At 36.8% G+C, this 21,579-nt stretch overlaps 1 long non-coding RNA gene across 2 annotated transcripts in view; it reads right to left on the bottom strand.

The window, feature by feature from the left end:
- Positions 1–13,721: 13,721 nt before the first annotated feature.
- Positions 13,722–21,579, bottom strand: part of LOC127524212 (uncharacterized) — a 33,788-nt gene continuing 25,930 nt past the window's right edge. Inside the window, exon 4 of one of the 2 annotated variants that reach the window (XR_007933019.1) lies at positions 13,722–14,668. This is a non-coding gene — a long non-coding RNA (uncharacterized LOC127524212). The remainder of the gene's footprint in view (positions 14,669–21,579) is intronic. The other variant, XR_007933018.1, reaches the window with a different exon arrangement.

The raw sequence follows: 21,579 nt of genomic DNA, 5'->3' as shown, positions 1-21,579 counted from the left end.
TATGATATTGATGTTTGTGTTTGCATTTTATTCAGAGCTTGGAATCATTCTGCATTACTCAGCTCCAACACTCAAAGGAAGAACCTAATGCAGTTACTTGCCGGTTTGTAGTAATGACAGAAATAGTCTGAATCTTGACATATACGTCTACCAATCAACAGACAAGGACAGTCCCTTCACTTTACAGTCTCCACTACACAGTGAGTCGCATGATGGATTGAATTTAACCTTCCTGCTGATTTCTCTCCGGATGTGACAGGACAATAAAAGAACTGTGTTTTCTAAAAATCATAGACAACAAATCAACGACAAAAACAAGCCAAAATTGGATTCCCAAATATATTGCTGAAGCCCACTCTTGAATTACAGTCAAAATTAAGTATTGCACTGTGCCTTTAACAGAAAACATATCAGTGAAATAGTCAAGGGAGCGCAATAAACCCAGTGAGGAATATGGAGAATTAACATTCAAAGCTAGTCTCTGACATTCAGCGAGCACTTTGGGAGCGAGTCTGGCTTTTTTCTTTTTCCATGTGTGCAGGACGCAAAGTCTGAGCAAACAGGGCTATAAATAAAATGTTGGGAAACTGCCACCCTACTTACCGGCTCCTACGGGCACAGCTATGGCAGCTTTTAGCTCCTGCAGAAGTGGAATTTGATTCAGAGGGCCGAATCCTTTAAGCAGAAGTAGTAGTAAAGCTAAATCAAATCTTTTATTTATCAGGCTGTTGAATGCAGCAGGACAGGAAGTCAAGAGGTCACAATATACAGTGTTTATTTGCAGCCGTGTGTCAATTGGAGCCTGCGCTTCTTACTGTGAAAGAAATACGAGCCCAGGCACAAGCCGTGTACCGTAAAGCAATCGCAGGAAAGAGCCGCTCGACATTTTGAAAGGTGCTTTGTGTGTGTGGTTGTGTCTGGTGAGCTGACTGAAGCATGCTAAGTTTTTATTTTTGCCATCCTTTTCTAAGCTGTGATTCATGCTGTCTGGAAATGATGACCAACGCTGTCCGCAACACCCTCGTACCTAGAATCCCGATCCCTCCATTAGCATGTCGATGTGCCTGTGTGTGTGTGTGCATGCTGAAAAGGGCAGATATGGTGGGTGACAGGATCTGTCTGGTTGGGAGGTACACCTGCCTTAGTGTGTGAGAGAGATCAAAGTTTCCTCCATCGCTCCTCATAAATCCCACTCACATGTGTCATCCTCTCCTCTCATGCAGCAGATTTCGACATACAATAAAACCCTCATGAGCTCCACTGGAATATATTAAGTGCTACAAGTTGAAGTCAGAACTTAGTAATTATCTTAATTGTTTTTTTAATGTAATTTTGCTAAGGTCATTTGAAACTTTTTTTTCCCCACACAGACTCTCAGAAAACATGGTACAAAAGCTGTCACTGGGGTGGAACCCTTTCAAAGGACCATTTAGGTACTAATATGTATACTTTAGATAATATGTACCTTATGTACTTATGTGCTTATATAATATGTACTTTTCTGAGTGTATACATGTTGTTGGTGTTGCCAAAACAGTCATGATTTAGGTTATATGCCTAAAATGACCAGGAACCTTCAATAGCTTTTTTCTATTAGTAGTGTAAAAGTAATGCATTTACTCTTATCATTTACTCACCCTAATCTCCTAGGTTTCTTTTTTTGTGGAACACAACATAGGAATTTTTGAATAATAATACTAATACTAATTAAAGCTGCAAGCAGCGATGAAAGGGCCCTCGCCAGGCCCGGATTAACACAGTGTAGTGCCCTAGGGTGACTACATTTGAAGTCAAATTGACAACAGCGTCACATATTTGCTCAGATATAATAAATAAGCCTTACCTTTACCTTTTTGTGCACGCAAAATCGTTAATTAATGCTGCCATCACGTGCTATTGGAATTATCGTAAATATGAGCTTCCTAGGTAAAAATTGCACATTTACATATATGTGTAATCATTTGAAGTGTATTGTATGTTTTATACACAGCGAAAATTGCCTGCATTTCACCGAAATTACAAAATCGTCAGCAACCGGACTATCTAGATAGCATGTTTATTTGGTTGTCAGTGCATGGGACACTACATAGGCCTATAATTTTAAGATTTTCCCAATAAATAGGCAAGAATAAACCTGGTGTCCTCCAAGAGTCCTATTCATCCCAACAACAAAGCAACTGAATGCAACAATCATGTAATCATGATTACTTAAGTGGGAATTATGAAATTTCCGATAGCACGTCAAGGCAGCATCAATCCCCAAGGTCCCCTCACTAGTTCGGATTCAATAGCCAGCAGGGAAAGTGCAGACAAGTGCGCTTCTGTCTCTTGGTTGTCCTGAGTTCATTCTTCACTCTTTTAAGTTGAGAGAAGGATCTCTCGCCCTCGCAGTTGGTAACGGGCAGGGTAAAGAACAGTCTGAGTGCAACGAAAACACTTGAAAAAGCTTGATATTGCAGATACTTTTTAAAGGTGACTATGTGTTGTGATATTTTCTCTTTTTTTAAAAATTTACATTTCGCACAACCGCTAAGCTGATGCTGCCTATCCATTTTGATTGACTCCGACTGGGAAGGGGTAAATACACTGTGACCTGACCCAATCACGATTCTTTATATGCATATATTTTATATTATCTCTGTATATATTGTATCATTAACTGTTCATTTTGTATCCGTATCTTTCCAGCAAAATAATATACAAAACATGAAAAAAATTAAAGGTCTAGTCATTATCATAATCACTTGGCTGGTGCCCCAGGGCACTCGCCCAATCCCGTCTATGGATAATGCGGCCCGGGCCCTCGCACCCAGGGCCACCATCACCTGGTGGCCTTAGGAAAACAGTGAATAGTGGGTGACATGCATGTAAGCGAGTAAATATGGGAGAAATATGGCAAAGTCATTTAGACGTGCCACACTTTCTGCTGCCAACAGGTGGCACTTTGACTACAACTGAATATTGCCATGTAGATGACTTTAGGCCAGGACTATTATCAAACGCTAAGTTTGGAGCAGATCAGACATTGCATGCCTGAGTTACAACAACTTCCTTTTTTGTGGCGTTAATTGCATACATTAACACTTAGCCAAGTGTTGCATGATTTAACGTGTTTCTAGTATGTTTGGTACTTCATGGCATATTTAAATGTGTTTCTGGGAGGGAATTACAGTGCAAAGCATGCCATTTCCTGTTGCCAGCAGGTGGCGCTATGACTAACTGAATATTGGCATATAGATGTCTTCAGGCCAGGTCTCACTCAAAAAAATTCATTGTTGGATTTACTTAAAAAAGAAGTGTCAAGTGGTTCCACGCAACTATATTGAGTAATCTGTACACGTAACAATTTAGTTGTATGAACAAAAGAAATACAAGTAAAGCTGACAAAATTTCTTTGAGTAAATACAAATCATTTGAATGTCACTGTTACATAATATTCATATGTGCAGTTTACTTAATAATGTTATGTTTATTACGTAAGGTGAACACATTTATTGAATTAATTTACCTTAATAAATGATCTATTTTCTCTACAAAATGCACTTAAAAAAAGAATTAATTGAACAAACTCAATTGAATTGAGAACAGGAATTCCATATAAGGCTCACAGCCTAAACACAGGCGACACTCTTTTGCATAATGGTAACCACAAAATTCAAAAACATTACAGAAACTCCTCTAAATGTTCAACATAACTGCACATTAAACACTAACAAACTAACAACATATTTCCCTTTACTGAAAAAACACATGAAATAACACTTTAATCCCTTAATTTACTCTCTTAAAGCAGTCCCTTGCAAAGCATGCTGGGAACTATGGATCTCTACAGTTGTCAACATTAATTTGTGCGTTTCACTCAGCAATGTTAAGTTGACTAAACAAATACTTAAGTAAAGCTGACAATACTCATTTTTAGTAGAAACAACGCAGTTAAATTACGTTCATGTAGTTACATGAGTTTTTTAAGTAATGTTAACAAGGATGGTTTGAGTGAAACTAACAACAGTGAAAGTTCATTTGAAGTTTGGGGCAGATCGGACATTGTTTGCCTAAGTTACAACAACTTCCTGTTTCATGGCGAAACATCGAATTTTGTCAGGCAGCCACGGACACGCCCTTCAACGAAAACTCAAGATCTTCGCAATTTCACGTCGCAAAGGCCTTAAGATCAGACTGACCAAATATGATGTTTATCTGATAAAATCATTAGGAGAAGTTCAATGTACAACTCTGAAAATGGCAAAAAATAAATAAATAAATAAATTTTGCAGAGAAAATTCAAAATATCTCACTTCCTGTTGGGTTTTCAGATTTTGCACTCAGGGACTTTTTTGTAGGTATTGAGCTGTTACATGTGTCTACCGAATTACATACCTGTATGTGAAACATAGTGTGAAGGGCACTTAATTGAAAGTCTTGTGCACTATATTTAAAGTTTTCTGACGATTGTTTTGTGTGAGGAACAGAATGAAATTTAGGTCGCTATTCACTGATAATCTTTAGTCCAACGAGCCATTAAGCGCTGCATTGCATTTGAATTTATGGGTTGAACTTAAGAACTGGATCAGTCCAACTCATGAACAAATCATTCAGACAATCATTCAGTTTTTGTGAACTGAATTAATGGACTGACTCAAAAGAATGACTCATCTCAGACATTATGCTTCTTAACATTTTTTCTCTTGGGAGGTAGAATAAAAAAAAAGGGAGGTAGAAAGTCATACAGGTTTGAAATGACATGAAGACAAGTAAATAATTACTTAAGCCTATTTTCCTGATTCATACCAATACATACTAATAAGAAAAGAGAAGTCCTTCAAGCAGTAGTGCTTTGGATCATGCACAGGTCTGGGCCAAGTGCCACACCCCCTGCCCCGCCCCATCAGAGCATGACCTCATTCCACCAGCAAGGCTGCCACCCTCTTATCGGGTCAGCGAAAGCCTGCCGACACGTTTTCACCTCATTCAGCTTCAGTAAATTGAATTTTAAAATACAATCTTCCCTCCGTTCGATATTGATGTGGTGTGATTTTTTTCCCTCCCCCTACTGGAGGAAGGGTTGAGTGTATTTCATATGGGATGGGAGGCTAGAAGAGGGGAGGGGAAGGAGGAGGGTCGGTTATGACACTGTGCATCTTACCTTCACACACATACACAACACATGGTATATGGCCTCACAGCGGATTCTACTTAACCTTTACTGTTCCTGAGGTCAGGCTTTAAATTCACCTTTAAAAGAGCACAATGGCAGCTCCGACAGGGCTCATGGGATTTCTGTCTACAGGGCAGGCCTGCGTTTATTTCATCCAGTGCAGGATGTCACCTCCTGCAGGGGGTTTTTTTCCTGCAGAAATGCTGCTGGCCAGAGTTATTTGCGGCCGTGTGATTGACTCATGAATCTGTTAGATGGGAACAGGCCGAACAGGCTACTCTACCTCACACTCCATCAATCAGAGACAGTGCAGGATCCCTAAGCCGTGTGCGTTCTGTGGGCTTTCAGTCAAACTCACACATTCGTACAGAGGAAATTCCCAACTTCACGAAGGGTTGGAAACTGAAAACCAGTTCTATTTCTAAAAAAAACAAAAACAAATACTAAATAGATGATTTTCTGTTCATCCACAAATCCGCCGATGTGTACAGGGCACCGCAATAAATACCCTGAAAATGTTTCCTGCACTGCAGTGCTATTGTATCTACAGCATCACAACCGTAGACGTTTTAGTTAGGAGTGCCACAATCATTTTTTTTCAAGTTTATTTAGACAAAATAGTATAGAAATAAAAATTAAATTATATTCATTTAACAGTAAATGTAACAAATAAAATTAGGCATCACTAATGTATAGTACGAATAAGAATGGATATTCATTTTGAGATTCAATTCAATTCAATTCAATTCACATTTATTTGTATAGCGCTTTTCACGATACATATCGTTTCAAAGCAGCTTTACAGAGAATGCATATCAACAGTACAATTTGGAGACTGCAGTTAGCTAATAATGTAATAATTTAGGCGATTAACATACAATCACTGTTAGCAATTTAATTGGAGGTAGAAGCAAAGAGCTCCTGGAAAAATGAATTACATATTAACAATAATTAGGATTTATAGAATGTGAATGTGCGTGTTGATCCAGATGTTGCATCTTCTGAAGTCGGCGCCGTCTCTTCCAAAGTTTTAGTCATCTGAGGTCTTCTTAAGAGGCTGGATCCAAACTAAAACTGATGTACTCTCTAGTCACCTCGGGACGGGCGTCCCGAGGTAAAACAGAAAAGCAAATGGAGAATAATTAGCATAGCTGCTGTTCATAACATTAAGCAAAGATAGTCATGTGCAATTGATCTGATATGAGATGGATTATGTGAATGCTTGGCTGAAGAGATGTGTCTTTAATCTAGATTTAAACTGGGTGAGCGAGATTTACTAAAGATTATTATATTATACACCACTACCAATAAAATGTTTCTGATCAGTAAGATTTTTTAAAAGAGATTATGAACTGCTTTTTTTTTTTAAAAAATATATAATGTTCTCTGAGGACAACTTGTAATTTGATTTTTACAAAAAATATCATAATTTAGAAGTAATAGGCTATTTTCTATCCAGATTTTGACCCTCTCTTTGAAACACTTGATAGGCGTGTCGTATTCAAGACTTGGAAGTAAATGCTTATTGCTATGATTGGGTAACAGTTTTGCATATTAAAATAATTTTCAGCGTTCCCCGCCATTACACAGGTGGAATAATTTTGAAAAGTTCTGATGTTGAAAAATGGCAACCGGTGAAATTCGGCAATACACCTCAAATCAGGGTTGTGCAGCGGAGCCAATATCTGTATCTGTAACAATCTCAAAACTATTTGTATCTGTATTCGGATAAAACTGGAAGTGGCCAGGGCTTTAACCACAATTACTTGAGAAGACCTTATGTCTAAATTTCCTTCGCAGTTATTGAACAAATGTGACTTGTATAACTCATAAAATAATTGTAACATTATTGTAACATTTATTTAAATATCTTCTAACTGTCAGAGCCGATAGCCTTGTAGGCAGTGCTTCGAGATGTAGTTCGGTTGTGTTCCGAGTTTGAGCCCCAGCTCAGGGACCTTTCTTGATCCTGATAAATAAGTATTTAAATATCTTCTAATTAAAACAATAACACTGTTACATAAAAAGAAAAATATATATTTGAACTTTGTGTACAGAGTTATTTCAGGACAATCATCCACAATTTCAAATAAGAGGATGTCGGTGTCTGTAAATAGCTGATTAGAGAACATGGAAGTTGAAAGAAAATAGTCAGTGGTTGAAAATTGCTCAAATTGCTTTACAAGTCTTGGCTGTGGCAAAGTTTAGCTACTTGGAGTTAATGAATGTACCATTGCTTGTCGCACTGTCGTTCTTATATTCATCGTTTATCATTTTCAGTAAGGTGAAAATGGTACATATCAAACTATAACAGAAAAAGTAATAGTGACACATGGTAAAAACGTTGTGTGTTGCGATATTACTGTCGGATTCAATAGTCGACACTGCATCATCTTTATTTTCAGTCTCTCTGAAAAGCCTGCATCAAACCGTCTTGTTTAAAAACAAATCAGGCAATAAAATTAAATGAACAAACAAACATGCTGCATCCAAATTCACCTACTTATACTATGGACTAACAGTATGTACTGTTTTTGAGAAGAAAAAGTACATACTTTTGAGTAAGTAGCAAAAGAGTATGCAAGCTTTGGGACATACTACTTCACCATAAGTGCGTCTTTAACGGACGCCCTGTCGCTTAGTTACATGCAACCTGTAACCGTTTATACTGCCCTGCCAATCATCTTGTCACAGTTAAAATCCTCCACATTCAATTAAATTTAATTTCCTACCGTTTCGGAGAGAAATGTAGTCGCACATTGATCTGCCAGTCATGGGTCTTTCATGCAGAGAACTCTCCTCATGTTTGCATAATGATGCATTTAAAAGTTTATTGACCAAACGCATTGTTATAAAAGTTCACAATGCTGTTGCAAAAGAAATATGTGGATAATATTTAATAAATATCTTTTCGTCAGGTTAGGTACTGATTATTAATCACTCAAACCCCTTTAACTTAACCGCTCTGTTTAACCATCGGTCTCGCACATCGTCATGCTTGTAGTTTTTTAACACTTTTTATTTGTGTTTGTAGTTCTAATCGAATCCTCATCCACAGCGCAATGGGTTGTGGAAAATATTATCCGTTAGAGTGTGAACGGATCTGCACTTCGGATTCTAACGGGAAAAAGTAGACCATCCGGGTATCTTTGGAACACTCATTTCAACATACTACGATTTGGAACACACTAATTCTAATTTCAAATACTATTTAGGACAGATAGTATGCGAATTGGGACGCAGTAACAGTGTCTTACTGATGCGATCTGGACCTTTGTTAAAAATAAAGTTAATCACAACTTGGCACTGCAAAATATCTTGTAATCCTCAGATGCATCTTTATCGTTTTGTTGTTTGAGTAATCCTGTGTTTGCTCTTTCGTATTTACTCACCTCCTACTACATGCGTGAAATGGTGGGCGGAGCTAAAGAGGTAATGATGTAGAAGTGGGCATTAATTATCTTCTGCAGAGGCGGTCTTTTGTCGCACTACAACGTTTCACTTAGACAAAATCCAAAACTAGTTGTTTTGGCAACTTGGTTTCAATAAAAGTTGTTTTTGGAAAAACAAGTATGTTTTGTTTTTTGAAATTTACAGGATGTTTTTATAGTACAATGATTTTCTCTGTCCAAAAAAAAAAAAAAAAAAAATCAAGGAAAATTTGATTTCTCAATTCATGAGTATTTTTTTTTTTTTTTTGAGTATTTTTAAATCAACAAGGATGCATTAAATTGTTCAAAAGTGACAGTAAAACTATTAATAATGTTACAAAAGATTTCTATATCAAATAAATGTTCTTTTGACCTTTCCATTCATTAAAAACCCTAAAAAAATTTTTTTTTTTTTTAAATGATCATGGTTTGTAAAAAAATATTAAGCAGCAGAACTGTTTTCAACACACAATAATAATAATAATGTTTCTTGAGCACCAAATCAGCATATTCGGATGACAGAATGATAAAAAAAATGCAGCAATGTCCAGTGGCAAATAAAGCCGACTGTGGATCGTTATAAACACAGTATTAAAAGTGAGAACAAAAAGGCGACCTAAAAAAAAGACACATTTCTTAAAAAAAAAAAAATCAACCAGCTGTGCAATGAGCTGTGTGTTTGTAGTTGAACCACACCTGGACTTGAATGTCAATGTGTGCGAAGAATATAAAAAAAAAATAAGAACAATAATAATAATAAAAAAAACCTTCTTTAAAAAAATATATTTTATTGGTATATAAAACGAATACTGAATGAACAAATGAACGAATGAACATATGAACTAATGAATATCAGCTAATAAGCGATATGGTATATCGTGCATACCATGTTTTAGCAGAGTCTGCATTGAATGTGAATGTGAGAGAAAGTCACCATAGATAACACATCTTTTATATGCAGCCAGAAACAAACATCCAGCACAACCAGTGTTATATATAATATAGTTATGATCAATTATATTCTATAACTATACTACAACAAAAACTAAATAAATGCTAAGAAACCATAACTGGATCAGAACCAGAATCTTTTGATTCCTGGCAATTTTCACATGATGGCAGTGAAAATACTGAAACATTTTCTTCGGTTCTGCTCGCCAGACCTAAGCTCATAAATATCAGCCTTATTTTGACAGCTTCATTACCATATAATTAGTTCACGGATGGCCCATAGCGGTATTAAGTAACACCACACTGTGGAAAAGAAAGGATCTGTTGTTCTGGTCCATGTCACTTTGCTGAGTCGCTACCTTTGCAGAAAGCCTGCCGTCTAGTCTTTGCGTCATGCCAGCTCCTTAAGTAGGGAATAAGTGCCCAGTTATAGCTCTGCTTTACAGCAATACATGTCTGTTGGGGAATAAATCATTTATTGTGATTGGATGAAAACAGCACTATAGACATCTGCTTTAAAGGGCTTAACGGTCAGACTGCCTCTCTCCGTAATCAGGCCAGAGTACCATTTCACCACTTACCGACACAGAGCAGGCACTTGTCTGCAAGAGCCTTGGCCATGTCCAGAGGCAAATAAAGCTGACTGTAGATCGTTATAAACACAGTATTAAAAGTAAGAATAAAAATGGCAAACGGAACAAGACACGAAAAAAAAAAAAAAAATCAACCAGAAAAATCAAATGAAATCACAGACCAAAGGTCTGAAATATCTCACACATAGCTCTGGTCTAGCACTGAGCTGTGTTTTTGTAGTTGAGCCACACCTGGACTTGAATGTCAATGTGTGCTGTGTGAGCAAGCCATGCGTCGAATGAGGGGCATACAGATGAGGCTGCTTCTTAACAACCACAGATAATGATGAAGAATGGTCTGCTTCACAGGGTCGTAAAAGCACAAGGAGCTTTAGAAGCGCCGATAGCAACCCCAGGCAACCATTCTTCCTCCTGCTGTCCATTTCTTTCCATACTTAGCATGCAGGAGATAATGAGTCAACACATCTTTCTGAAAACAAAGAAACAACTGTGAGTATGATAACCAAGATCATCAGACTCTCAGAGGAGCGCGGCATCACGGCTAGACGTGCAGATTGTACGAAATTATCCAAATGGCTTGTGTCAAAGAGAACAGATGATGACGGATGAGAGATGGATAATGCAGACAGATATGTTAAAAATGATCTCCATTTCACAGCTCACATATTAAATGCAAACTCGAAGTAAACTCAAAACGCGAGTATTGGCGCTCATGCATTTCTCTTTTCATTCCACATTCCTTTCTGCTGTGGCTTCCATTTAATACATACATTGAATGCTCTTTCACCTGAAGAATACAAGGCCAGAACGTTTCTCACATGTATTTTATTCCTACACTCACCACAGCCCTGATTTATGCCCGTAAGGCACTGTCACCAAGCTCACCACTGAGCTCCACATCTTTGAATAAAGAGGCTAAACTAGGAGAAGACATGCATAGCAACAGCAAGGTCACCATGGATGAATCCTTCCTACATTATTAATATGAGCAGAGAGAGGAAAAAAAAAAAAAAAAAAAAAGTAAAAGGTGTAGAATATGCATTGAAATGAAATCATGAATGTCCTTAAGCTTCAAGCAACACAACCTTTACCTAATGTTCTCCTGGATTAAAGAAAAAAAAAAAAAAACCTTTTTTTGCTCAGGTCCAGTTTTCAGTCTGATGCAACAGCATATTCATCACCCAACTGATCTACCTCACAGCCCTTTGATTGCATTAATTAAATACTCGTCGCCAAGAGTCCTGATTTTTTTTTTTTTTTTTTTTTTTTTTTGCATCAGGGTCATTTTTGTTCTTTTTCACAATGTCATCTCATTACTGGAAATTCTTGTGATGATTTGCATATAAATTATTACATCTGTAACTACCCCGCTTCCCTTGGTCAACTTCACACACACACACACAGACGTATTCACAAAAGAACTTCATTTTTCACTGATGAAGTGAATCCATTTAATTACATTTTAACCACATGAGTCGTGTTTAGTTACTTGGTTAGTTATTCCGTAAGTCAGTCACTCTGTTGAGGGTGGAAAAAAATATGTTAATCTGGTGTAAAAACAAAATATAAAAGAGAAATGTTTATGCCACTGAGTGCACAGCAAGAATCACTTTCTTAATCAGCATTTTCCCCCTAAAATCCTTAAAATCAATTTACTGGAGAAGAAAAACTGCATAAATATTAATTATTGTTTTCAGAGAATTTGTCTTGTTTTTTGTACCCCATTGGCAATTGTTTTTCTTGTTTTAAGCATAAATGAGCTTTATGCCTAAAACAAGAAAAACATACAAGAAAAATACACTTAATATAAGTTAATATTCTCTAAATATGTCAGTTTTGATTCAAGTCATTTTTTATTCTAAGGATGTTTAGATATTTTAGAAAACCAGTTATGTCCAATGTCTCAAACCTCAGTTGCAGCTGCAACCCAAGCTACAAAAATATCAAAGACACACACATTAAAAAAAAAAAAAAAAAAAAAAAAAAATCTCCTGATGTTCACTGTCTTTGATATCTAGGAGGGAGGTAAGACCACAGAAGAGGAGAGGTCATACACAGGAGGGAAGCCTCCCACTTTTGATGTGTATATCAGTTCATTTGTGTATCAGAGTGTGAAAGAGCCAAAAGGAGATGTTCTGTTGAAAAGAACCAAAATGACTTGAATGGATCTAAATCCACGTCCTCCAACATCTATATACTGATTTGGCTTGCTGCGGTAGTCGGTGTTACCAGTGTCGTTTGCTTTTTTTTTATAGAAATAAAAACCATTTATTTTAGTTGGATAATGGATGCTACAATTATAAAATGAAAGCGTCTGCTCTATACAGCATGAGCTGCACAGTGCAGCAGATCCTTAGCGTCATTGACAAATATCTTTTCTTGTGAAATGTACAGTCAGTAAGGGGAGAGTGGGGTAAGATGAGCTAGTGGGTAAGTTGACCCACTCCCTGTATCTTGGCAACCGTACACTTTTATTGTCATGTGACCGCATATTTTGGAACCACCCATCATTTCTGCCAAACTGTAAAAAGGAGAAGCACATGGGAGGAGTGGAAGACATCCATTTACTTTAAAAACTGTTTTTGGCTTGTCAAAGTAAAATTTTAGCATACCAGATGTAATAGCTGTTACATCAAAGCAAATTTGTCCCATCTAAAAATATTTATGATGCATATTGGTGATTTAGTAACATAAAACCATGCAAATCATTTAGCTAAATTAGCCTGAACTGGTAAGCTAGCCAGTTTTAGCTTTTTTCCAAAATGGCAGCTATGGGGCAAAGTGTGCCAAATGTTGTGAGGTAAATTGAGCCAGCATTTTAACTTGGCTCAGTTAAACTTGAATCAAGTTACCCCTAACCTGGGGTAAACTAATGGTGCTTTTCCACTGCATGGTACTACTTGGCTCGGCTCGCTTTACTTTCAGTTTGCTTTTCCGTTGCAGGTAGTACCGCTTCGAAGTGGGTGGGATTGTAGACTGATCGTATAGTTGCGCCGCCTCTACTGCCGTGGATCTGTTCCTCGTCTACCAACGAGTCTGAACCTCATCTACTGACCACGATACAGCCTTTTTTGCGTGCGAAAAAGTCTTTTAAACAAGTCATTTCACGAACAAATGATACTGCGGTGGCTTTTACTGACTATTTAAATCTAGCGTGCTTGGTGTCTCGTGTTTCAAATTCAATGACGCTGGTAATGACGATTCTCTCTGACCAATCAGCGATCTGCAGTGTTTACACGTCACATTTAGTATCGGTCCGGCTAGCCTTAAAACCTCAACCGAGGTGGTATATTTAAGCGAGCCTTACCATTCCATACCGAGCCGTCCCATGCAGTGGAAAAGCGCCATAAGCCACAGGAACAGTTTTTTAAGTCGTATTTTTAGAACCCTTTGTCATAGATGTATTCTGATCATTTAAAATGACAGGAAACATCCCGAAATTGCTTTAGATACTTTCATTGTACTTCTACCTCACTTTTGATTATCTTGAGGACCACATAAGTAAAAAATGGCTCATCTTACCCCACTCTCCCCCTACCGCCACTCCGTAGGCAGTCTGCGTAGGGCACCAACTCCTGGGGTGCACCATCGCCACCCCCTGATCAAGACCACAAATTCTAAAATGAAAGCAAAAAGCGAGCACACATTGAAAAGCGGTTTTTGCCACAAATTTATTAAACTGTGAGAAAATTTCCTCACCGTGACATCTCTAATACTGACACACTAGGCTCTCATTGATTTCACTCTCACACGTCTGTAAGCCAAAACTCTGACCCTAACTGTAACCATAACTCGCACTTTGTTGTGTTACATAAAGTCTGGTCTATTTTGTAGTTTATTCTGTCCAAGAACCACCCACTTAAAACAGCGGCAGGTGCTGCCACAAAAATAGATTGTCACCTAAAAAAAAACAAAAAAATAAACACAGGAGGAATTAGCAGAACATGCCTATCAGTATTTCTATTTGCCCAGAAGACAGATAAAGTGGAATTTACAATTCTGCTTGCAGGGCTTGACAGTGCAAGAATTTCACTCACATTTGCATCTAAAAATAGTCGCAGTACTCTGCAGTAAGTCTTCTCTCAATCTCCAATGAAATTAACAAATATATATTTCTCATGTTATAATTTGTTATAATTAAATAATACATAAAATATACAATATTCTCTGGACAAAAAACAATCCACCCCATGACTTTATGCTCTATCCTATGCTTAACATTTACGTTCCTAATTAAAGATATGCACATAAAACAGCCTCTGCTGGAGAAGATAAGAACTAGGACTAATTAAAGTGATATTTTGAAGAAGAAAAGCAGGAAGCAATGGCATCTAGAGCAAAGGGTTCACAACATGACAGGCTGTGAGATCTGCCTGTGGACGGACTGTTCCGCAGTGTTTCTGCGTCGGAGAGCGCAGGGCAGCGCAGTGACACAAGCCATCTTGTATATTCACAGGACGGTCCATAGGGAAAGACAGAAGAGACAGGAGACAGGGATTTGGTTCACTGGCAAAGTGGAATTCCAGAGCTTAATGGGCCTGTGTAAAAAAAAAAAAAAAAAAAAATCAGGCTGCCATTCAACAGACAAGTGGAGCGTTGGAGAAAGAGGGGGGAGGGTTTTAGCGAAGGGATGAAGGAAGGGGTGGGAGGGGCGGAAAAACCTAGTACATACAGTGAGCAGAATACAAATTGGAGAAAGTGGGAGGAGAACCATTAAATGGTCATTAATGTAGGAAACAACTCTAGCCAAACTTTTTATTGCACGGTTTATGTAGTCTACAGTCATAACCATTTATAAAGCTCGACATCAATTGCTAATGATTGTTCTCTGCAGATTAGGGACGATGCATGAAAACCACAGAGTGAAACTAACAGTGTCCCTGAACGCACAGCCAGACACCTGAAGTCACATGTCTTCTCTTGAAAGAAGCTGTTTTGTCAGGGTGCGGTGCGGAAAGAGAGTGAGGCAATGAAAAGGTAATGTTCTTTACCAGCTCCCTCACGGATTGACACAAACCAACCCGAGAGACGACGAGCATTCAGAGCTGACATTCTCGCTCTCCCTGTGTCCAAAGAAACGTACTTCCCTGCTCCACAGAATGCTAAAAGAGTATGTCAAACAAGTAGGATATCCAAACACTCAGTATTCATGACACAGTATGTGAACAATACCCGGATGATGAACTGCATCTGCTGAGATTCTGAAGTGTGCAACCAGGAGACACTTCTCTATCCCATAATGCCACGGGAGCCGTTAGCCGAATTTCTCTTTTCAAGTGCTATAGGTTCCAAGAAAGTGGTTACTTGTGGTTAAAATGTACTTGTTTAACAACATCTTAGTACAAAATTTCTGCATCTGTTGATTGTACAGTGTAAGGCTCTACAGTGCAAGTCGCATTTGTAGTCCATGTGAACATGTAAAAATGAACGTGTTTATTTTTTACGTGTGCAGCTCATTAACCTGTGTTTTCAGTATGGACGGTAAGGTCGCTTATGTGCATTTTAAAAATTGAACATCCTTCACGTCTTCCCAATTTGTAACGAGAATTGTTTAGAAATTGGGTTTCAAACAATGAGAAACTTATGGTCTCCTTGAGGGTTTTCACCAAAATAAAAGCTCTATGATTTAACAATTGAAAGCAAAGAAATTAATATTAATACATAATTAATACAATTAATATTACTATTCTAAGTTTACTGTTGAATAATAAGTAAGGAATAATGTCCAGCCGGTTGTTATCTCAGAAACCCCGACAGGGTGATCAGGACTTGTATCAGCCTGAAGGGGTTTATTCTGAGATAACAACTGACTGGGTGTACATTATCCCGCTTATTACATGGCTACTTGCCACATATGTAAATAATTAGGCACAAAATATTGATCCGAGTCTAAATATTTTATTAGCTCTTTAAACGCAAAGCTACCGCGGAGAGTGCAGTTGCTAGCGCGGCAATTTCAAACTAGATGGACATTTAAGGGATATGGTACAGTTACGGTACAGCACTTATTAAACGGCATATCACGACATAAATAATTATGGGGATAAGAGATATTGATCTGAGATGAAACTGTTTTAAAATCGTACCTGTTTGTTATCTTATAATCCAACAGTGTACAAAACAATAGTCGCAAAATTGCAGCAGCTGCGTTTGTATGAAACAAGAGAGTGCGAGTCCACGATACTGGATGACATAATTAAATAACTGTACACAAAATATTGATTATACTAAGTTAATATTTTATTAGCTCACCAAACGCAAAACTTCGACGAAGAAAAAACGTTCTTAGCAAGCGTATAACGCTGCCGACTTCAGTAACCCGGATGAGCCTGTGACATCTGTTTTCAGCGGTTGTGATAACATAACTCCGCTGGATGGCGCGATTGACCAATCAGAATCAAGTATTCCACAGAACCGTGTAATAATACAGAATAATATAATAATAATATTTATAATAAAACATATATTGTTATTTTATTTTATAATATTATTATGCAATTTTGTTTTACAGTACAATTATTACTAAAGTAATATTTCTTAACTGATTTATTTCATAATTTATAAATAATATTTTTGATTATATTTAATATTTTAATTTAATCTTTTATAATATAATATATCTTTTATAATATCTAATATCTATTCTCTATATTCTAATATGACAAAATAATTGCATAATACAAAATATTATTTTGTATTCCATGAAAACAATTGTATAACGCTATCATTGGAGGTGTACAGTATATATTGCATTTACATTACTATGAACTACTCAGTTTGACTGATATATGTAAATGAAAGTAAATTATGAAAATCATAATTAACCCTTTAAATTCCCTTTAGTACTACCTTCACTTTACATTTACATTACAAGTGCTGACATGCTAAATGTTATGAAACTAGTTACACAACTGTCTTTATGGGTTTCTGTTATTCAACAGTATCTGGTTATCCATTATACAACAAGAAACAATATGGGTTCTGTTGAAACACTGTAACGGTAATTTAACACCACTAGTAGATGCTTTGACATTGCCAAGCTTTAGGTCAGCAGTCTTTACAGAACAGATATAACTTTATTAGTTCTGGAGTGGAGGATACTAGATTTTCAGATATGGAGGATGGCAGCAAATACAATCATAGATTGAAGAAGTGGAGACAGAGAAGGAAACCTTGAGGGGAACTGATCATATCTCTGTTGTGTGCGCATCCAATGATGTGGTGCTTCTACCTGTTGGCACTGATTTATTAGCCATGGCCAAATAATAATACGTCGATAACTTAAAAAAAAATATATATTTTTAAACGATTGAAGTAATTAATCACAATTAATTTCCAGTATTTATTTATTTTGCTGTACATTTACCTCCACATAACCTTACATATTTTTGGACTTTTAAAATGTAGTGCATTTAGTTGGAATGCACTTACCATTTAACAATAAATAAATAAATAAAAGAAATTATAAACTTTAAAAACAAATTGAGGTTTATGCGTATAACACCACGGAGAACTGGCTGTTCTTTTGGGTTACGTGAAAAAGAAAAGCTTTTAAAAACATACTTTCTTGCCTGACAGACTCCTATTTTGGGTCATTTTCCATGATCATAAGTAGTTTTGATACATCTGAAGGGTCTTGTGCCATTCTCTGACATTTTTTAGGGATGTATTCTCCCCTTCATCAATCATAAGCCAGCTACCACTATCATAATTGCTGTAATGTGCACACTAAGAATTTTCTCTTTTTTTAAAGTCAACTCAACTCATACTGTACTGTAGATGTGTGTTCCATTTTCACAGATGTGTAAAGACAAGAGTGATAATGAATTTCTTGAAAATACCTTTAGACATCACCGATATTGACATCCTGTGCTATTTACATTGATCAAAGGGTAACACTCTACTGATTCACATAATTTCATGACTTCGAGAGACCTAAAAAAAAAAAAAAAAAAAAAAAAAAAAAAAAGGCAAAAAAATGTACTCTGATTTAATAACAATATATGGATTATTTATTAAAATAAATGTAATATTTTAATGCTTGATTATTGTAATTTTTTAATCTACTCATATTGCACTATTTTCCATTATAATTTGTTTTGTATCTAGTATTAGAACATTTCTGTCTTTTTCTGGCTTTTATTTATAGGAGTGAGAAAAGGAGACAGGAAAAATCTGGGAAAAGACCCGAGCTGGACCCATAATCAGGTCTCCCACACATGCAACACATCGTAGCACATTCAATACCCACTAGGCCACTTCCCCAACAATGTTACAATGTATGCTGTAATTTGTGACCTTTTTAAAATGGTAAAATCAAACATAAAAGCCCCCCAAAAAATTGCACGCCTTATTGTAAATTCACTGCTGTGACATGTTTATCCAGCAGGTAGCAAAGGAGCAAAACAACAGATCAACATTGTGTCAAAGGGACGAGTCCCAAAACTCATACATTTAATAGGAGAAACAGGATTTATCAGCTCTCCCAGCTGTGAGAGAAATAGTGTTAATCAGACTCTGCCAGTGAGAAAATCCCAACTTTTAATTTTAGACAGCTGTTTTTAGCATATTTAAGCAGTGTTGCCAAGAGCAAACCAAACAGACTTTTGGTGAAAAGGGCTTGCTATTTTAGTCCTGTACTGTTCTGCGGTGATGGCTGTGCTTCTAAACCTCATTACAGTTATTAAAGGAGTTCTCAGTCTTAATCCATTCCTCTCCTTTTTTAATTAAGTTTAGCATTACTATGCATGTATGTACCATGCGTTTAATTGTTTAAAGGCTGGGAAACATTAGTGACTTAATTATCAACATATGATCATATTATAAACAGAACGCAAGAAATCCGTGCAGGGACTCAGCTTATATTTATCATCGAGTTTTGAAGAACTACATAAATTATAATACTAATCCTTCTGTTCTTGTTATTGTTCTTGTTGAAAGCAGCAGATGGAAATAAAAATTCTCAACAGACATGTAAAGCAAAAATACCCCACATAGTTAGCTTTACCAGCACATATTACTACAATTTGCGTATAAGTCTTCAGAGGGATATTTGGTATGCGTATTAAACAAGAGAACGGCAGGCAGACATTACAAACCTAAAGCTTTTCATTTTCACCCAAACACTCAACAGAATCATATTTAAAATATGTCTTAGGAAGTGCTTCAAGTAAGTGCCACTTGGGTATAAATGAACTTAGGCTGCTCTCCACTTCTCATATGAGACAGCTGTCCAGGGAGCTTTTCTCTTTGAAAGCTTACAGGGAGAGGGGTGACAGAAAAGCTGAGAGAGAAAAACATAGACCCTGATTCATTAATGGTTAGGGTGAAAATATATCAGGGCTGATCTACTAACGTCTACTATCAAGGATTAAGTGTTTGAGATGCATACATCTCTTCAAGTATGTACATATGCATATACATATGAATACGCATACATGTACAGTATACTGTTCAAATTTTGGGGGGTTGGTAAGTGGCTTATGCTCACCAAGGCTACGTTTATTAGATAAAAATACAAACTCAAAACAAAACACTCAGGACACTAAGGGTACATTTAGAGTACATGACAACAATGTACTAAAAAAGATTTTCCTTTGTGTTTTTGGCGTACATACGACAATGTTGTCTAAAGGATTTCCATTCACACAGATCCGCGAAAACGACTAAAAACGCTGTATTATGCAGCAAGGCCAGTAGTTGGCGATGTCACTTTGTAAAGAAACACGCCTATAGACTGAACACATAATACGCACACGCATGACATCACCGTTTTCATAAATTCACGTTTTTGTAGTTTACACAGACAATAACAGTATCGTTTTCAAAAACGTGCACTTTGGAACACGTTTTCAAAAGTTAGCATTTTCAGGCCCCCAAAACACAGTTGTCGTATAAATGAATGGTCAAAACGCATAAAGTTTTCAGTTTTTAGGTGAAATCTGTGTTGTTTAAAAGGCCCTTAAGACTGGCAAAAGACATGAACAAAACAGCCGGTATACACGTGTGAGAACAGACAACTGAACCAAACAAAACACAGGGCTTAAATACACAAACTAATCAATGAAACAAGCATCAGGTGTACAACATAATCAAATCAATGAGAAACCAAGGAAACAGACTCAAAACACAAGAAACTGAACTAAGACATGCTAAACTCACCCAAAACAAACAGTGGAAGAGAACATTCGTTACAATATTCTGATTTGATGCTAAAAAAGCATTTCTTATTATTATTAATGTTGAAAACAGTTGTGCTGCTTAATATTTTTTGTGGAAACCATGATATATTTTTTTCAGGATTCTCATATCATCAGCATCATCACTAAATACTAGTGGTTAAACGGATCAAGCCCCACGGTTCGGCACGCATGTGATTCGCGGATCAATTGCAAGTTTAACCGCAATAGAGTGAAAGGTTATCATTTGCACGTGTTTTGTCTTGCTAGTTAAATAGACATTACAACTACACATTAAATAGACATAAAACCATTCCAACGCTAAAAGAGCCAAAAGAGGGTTTAGTTCGGTATCGCACGCCACGCTGTTATCGGTGTGCACACAGACGCACATACACAGAGAGAGAGAGAGGCGCGTTACAGATAGCTCGCAAACTCCAAATTGATTTCTCTTTCGCGTCCTAAATGCACTTGGATGGACACATACACGCATTATGTCAGTCAAAATACCCCTCTCGGCAAGTATTCTCGTAAACACATTCGGTTATGTCTTAAGTGAACAAGGTGAGAATTCGGATGTGTATCTATCGGATGTGTGCGTGCATGGGGTCTTACTCTTAAAGTGACAGCAACCTATAAATACCTGCTGTTGTCTTTCATGTAAATCAAACAACATAACACAGCTTTAACAAAGATTAATCTATATTAAATTTATACAGTGTCATCTTACATTTAATTACTACATTTCTGTACATGAAAATTAATACTACAGTTAGACCTTATACTTTATTTTTAACTTTATGATGTATTTATCTATGCTTGGAATTGGTGTACAGTATTTGTTCTTTTTACAGTCTGTTCACTTGCCTTTAATAATGTATTAGTTAGGCTAGTAGTTTCTGCTGTGGTATCGGAGTAGTTAAAGTGGGCTAAGTAATAAATGGAAAGTTACCCCCCACCCCCCCATTTTTTTTTTTTTTTTTTGTGCTGATCCGAAAAATGGTCCGAACCGTGACTTAATAACCCTGATATGATCCGAACCATGAGTTTTGTGATCCGTTGAACCACTACTAAATACCAGGTGGTTTTAATAAAAAAAAAATATATGTAAATATTTCTGATATACAAGTTTGTATATCAATATACAATGTTTGTATGTATGTCATCATAAATTATCATACGTTACCACTAGGCCTGAACGATGCCTCGATTATTAAAAATATTTACAATTAATGAACTGCTGATATAAAATTAAGAGACGTTATCAACAG

This window comes from Ctenopharyngodon idella, chromosome 12, assembly GCF_019924925.1.
Source record: "Ctenopharyngodon idella isolate HZGC_01 chromosome 12, HZGC01, whole genome shotgun sequence".
NCBI classification, from domain to species: domain Eukaryota; kingdom Metazoa; phylum Chordata; class Actinopteri; order Cypriniformes; family Xenocyprididae; genus Ctenopharyngodon; species Ctenopharyngodon idella.
This window is presented reverse-complemented; position numbering and strand designations above follow the sequence as displayed.